The sequence below is a fragment of the Ruditapes philippinarum genome, unplaced genomic scaffold, assembly GCF_026571515.1.
Source record: "Ruditapes philippinarum isolate M1 unplaced genomic scaffold, ASM2657151v2 ctg2980_1_1_1_1, whole genome shotgun sequence".
In the NCBI taxonomy this organism is placed as follows: Eukaryota; Metazoa; Mollusca; class Bivalvia; order Venerida; family Veneridae; genus Ruditapes; species Ruditapes philippinarum.
The window spans coordinates 32967-37458 of record NW_026863330.1 but is presented as its reverse complement, the minus strand read 5'-3'; the positions used below and the strand labels follow the sequence as shown (position 1 = coordinate 37458).

Here is a 4492-nt window from a genome sequence, read left to right as displayed (position 1 = left end):
GGTATCTACTTCAAACTTCAAATATATATTTCTTATCATTACACAAATGTTGTGTGGCAAGGTCCATAACTCTAGCATGACTATTTCTAGAATTATTCCCCTTGATCTTGGAATTTATGTTAACAAATGTTATTTTTTTACTATAACTTAATACATAATTATACATAATTGATTTTTCTTTCATAGTTTTGTCCTCCTTACTGCGTCCAGTATTTTATTAGTCGAGCTTCGCTGTCTCCTGTGACAGCTCTTGTTTTATAATTTCTAGTCATTTAATTAATTAGTCAAAAGTATCGATTTTTTAAAATGTGTATCGATTATTGATCGGCAAAAAAATATCAACGATACATCGATATTGTCTCTATTGATGACAGCTCTACACCCCAAGCAGTCAGTCACATAGTTTTCTCTACTACTAGTACCCGGGTGTAGATTTTCCAAGGTTTTTGGCTCAAAATCCTTGGAAAAAAACCTCGGAGTATTGGAACAAGAAAATGCAAAACTTTGCTATTAAAAAAACCTTGGAAAAATAGGGAGAGGGTGAAAAACCTTGTAAAAAAAATTTCCGAGTTTTTTTAAAAAAAACCTCGTAAAAAGTAAGACCTCGGAGTATTGGAACGATTTCCAAGGATTTCAGAATAAAAACCTCGTAAAATAATTTCTGAGGATTTTGTTTAGAAAACCTTGGAAAATGAGTGACCTCGGAGTATTGGAACGATTTCCAAGGATTTTTAAAGTGTTTCCGTGGTTTGTTTTCCAAGGTTTTTAAATGAAAACCTCGGAAAGTTTCTCACAACTGTGAATACTGTTATATTTTCGAGGATTCTTACTTAAGGGCATCAGAGAATTTTCCAAGGTTTATTTGAGCAAAAACCTTGGAAATTTCTAGAATATCCATGGAAAATCAGAAAATATAACATCCAATGAAATATTCTGAAAAGAGCAATTATATTGTCCTTTTAAGGAATTAAGAAACTTCTTTTTAATAATACAGAGCAAAAAATGATCACATGACTCACTTAAACATTTAATGTCAGTGTGAAGTAAATAGTAATGCACTACAAATGAAAAGTTAAGTTAGAAGTCTTTAATGGTAAATATTACACTCAATGTTCAGTTATAATTTTTTGGTATCCGGTTAAATTTTAATGTATTCAAATATCTATCTTTTGAATTCCTGTTCACTCTTCATGATTTTTAAATGTCCCTTAGTTTTTCCCTCAACATCACAGGGGTCACATGTGGAAAATGCTCCAGGATACAATTCCTGAAATAAATAAAGTAAATATTTAATAAAGTACAGCCATTGAAAGAAGTTAGAAAAACAATTATATAAAATCACCACTGGGCGCTTCCCTCTCCATGTGGTCAGGATCAAAGACTTCAAACTACTTGCCTTACAACATTGTATTTTTAACTCCTGAAGCCAGGATGGGCTTCTTCCCTCTAAGGGAGCTATCCAGCCCAGGATTAAGGAACACCTGTGGTTATACTCAGGACAGTTCAGTATGTGTAGGCAATCAGAATTACATCATTTAATTTCTTTTTTATTAATCAATAAAAAAAATGATACATTCCTTAAACTTTTCCATAGACAAAAATATCAGTTCACTGTTGATATATATTGTTTTAAAAAATCAGCACTTTTGTGAAATCCAAAACTACTTGAATTACAAGTTGTTCAAGACATGATTGATTAAAATGAAGGCTTTAATATTTTCAAATGACCTTTTCTGTAGTTACTTTTAAATGTTTGTCTACTGTTTTGAAATAGTGAATTTAATTTTTTTCATGTTGATTTCTTATTTTTCTTCATCAGTACTTAGTGTCAGGATTTCAAGAAAACTTTGGTAAGCAGTGTGACAATTCTGCGATCTTAAGAAAGAAACGATGTCAAAGAAACGATGTCTGTTACTATTATTTTAGATAATGTCATACTTGATGTTACAACCTAAAGCACTCTAAAAATATTGCAAAAAATAACGCTTTTCATAAGGTGATTCTGATTGCCTGCACTAATTGTATCTGTCTGCTCAAAGTGACATCTGCATCAATAAAGCTGGAGAGTCATCATGTAACATTAATAGCATTTCCAACAAAGTATCAATAAAAAAATCAGTTCCAGAAACCTTCATTCATTCAAATTTCAAATTGAAACTTTCAAAACCTAGTTTTAAAACAAAAACATACTGTAGTATATTCCTTGAAGCCTTTCCTGGTCTACAGTTGGCTTCCTTAATCGATGCCTGGATGCCAATGATATACTATGATAAAACACAGCAAAGCTGGATTGCCATCTTCTTGTAGTTTGGAACAGTCTGACTCTGTAATTAAAAATTTGTAGATTCAAATAATAGATGAAAGATTTTAAAAGTTTATAAATAATGTCATCATAGTTTCATGCACTCATCTTGTTCAATACAATCATAGACAAAAATAACATTAATACTCATAAAATATCCTCTAAACAATTGTATTTAAACTAGCTTACATTTAGGTTAAAAATATAGATCTAAAATAGTTTGTATTTAATACTTTTTTGAAAAAAAAACAACAACAGATTTTATGCATAAATGTATCTAAAATTATTTACCTGAACCTTTTTACTATCATGTTTCTTTTGTTTATCTTCCTGTCCCAGGTCATTGATCTTTAGGTTCAATTACAACAACCAAACATTTCCTGAATCTTAGTAATGTCACACTAAGATAAATGTTTTCTTTGAAAATTCCAAAATATGCTCCCTAACATTTAAAACAAGATATGTCCAAAATTGCTTAAAATAAATCCAGGTTTGCACTACTTCCAACTATAACCACTTGACCCATTAATGTCTGAGATTCAAATTTTTCAACAGTATAACTGAAGGGGCAATCATAATGTGAAACAGGGGTGATCCCAAAATATCAAAGCCATCATCATTTTATTTTTACATTAATTTTATTGAAGGTACAAATATATCAAATGATAAATAAAAGTAAAACTTGAAAATTATAAGAGAATCACAGTTGCAGTGTCATTTTAGACTGTTTTGGATTGTATAAAAAACCCAGACTCCCCCTGAATAATCACATGGAACAATCTGGTCTATCCCAGAATGCTCAATGAGAAGATTGATCATGCATAGATTATAAGAGGGAACCACCTGGGGTGCCATTAGTTTTATCTGATCAGTGTGTTATATTCTGTGTGTGAAAACTTAGTGGATGCAGTATTTATTTATCTTAATTATAAGAAAGTATCAAGCATACATATTTTACACATTAATTGTACATAATTAAATATTAAAAGGACAATTAATAACTATTTATGTTTATTGTACACATAATTAATGGCAGAGTAAATTGTAATCTGAATGTATGTCACAGACTTGCTTAGTAGAATATACTATTTTATATGGCATAAAAACATAAATTAAAGATTAATAGCATTCTTATTTCAGTGTTGCTAATACAGGCTGTCAAGAAACCCTAAGTTAAGTCTATATATAGAAAGAAACTGCAGGAAAAATACTGATGCATTTAGAAACTAATAGACATAAACACTGATTGTTTCTTTTTGTATAATTATAAGTTTTGCTCTTTTATCTATTCTTAAAAATGGAGAAGATATCTAGTAACAATAATTAAAAATAATAAAAAAAAATATGAAAATAAAAAAAATAAAATTTTCATCAGTTATTTGAATAATCTTTGTCTTATTATGATTAGTTACAATACCTTTATAGCCATTAATAAAAGGTATTTTATGGCAACAAGGAATTTACATTGTATTTAACTTTTCCATGTTTTCACACTTAAATTTTTTTAATTGATTCCTCCCACAAAAATGGCTTCAGAAGATTAAAGTACAAATTTATTGAAAAGGAAGTTGGCCATTGACAATGTCCATACTAAAAATTGATTCCCTGGACCAAATCTCTCCTTTCCATGCTGTTGGACAATTGTTTGCTCTGACCATGGATTAAGAAATATCCATTGGCAATCTACGGTTGGGTTGTTATCTTAGTTTGCTTTAACTGTTGATTATTGCTTTTGATGCCCATTATAAGTTAAATCATGATTATGTCTTAACATTTTCCGAGATGAAATTTAGTTAAGTTCAATTATCCGAGGTCATTTCCAAGCTAAATATTGGCAAAGTGTTTCCAACAAATTTTACGTAAATTTTCTAAGTTCTTTTCTGAGCAAAAAAATGACAAAGTTCTTATTTCCAAGCTTTTTCCGAGCTGATTTTTGGCAGAGTGTTTAATTCCGAGATAGTTTCCAAGGTTTTCTTTATTTCCAAGGATTTTTATACAAAAACCTTTGATAAATTTTCCAAGGTTTTAAAAAAAACCTCAGAATTAAGAAAAAACCTTGTAAAACTGGTTTATTTCCAAGGTTTTTGAAGCAGTTTCCATGGTTTTTTTCATAAACCTCGGAAAATCTACACCCGGGTATGTAGAGTGTGATAGCAGATAACTTTGAGGAAATGAAAATATACACAGATG

General features: G+C 30.0%; 1 long non-coding RNA gene across 1 annotated transcript; it reads right to left on the bottom strand.

Annotated features, from left to right (window-relative positions):
• Window positions 1–424: 424 nt before the first annotated feature.
• LOC132721855 (uncharacterized) lies at window positions 425–4153 on the bottom strand. The gene is made up of 3 exons (XR_009624529.1): window positions 2594–4153; window positions 2191–2324; window positions 425–1267 (listed from the first exon to the last, which is right to left on the bottom strand). It is a non-coding gene; the product is annotated as an uncharacterized LOC132721855 (long non-coding RNA).
• Window positions 4154–4492: the final 339 nt, after the last annotated feature.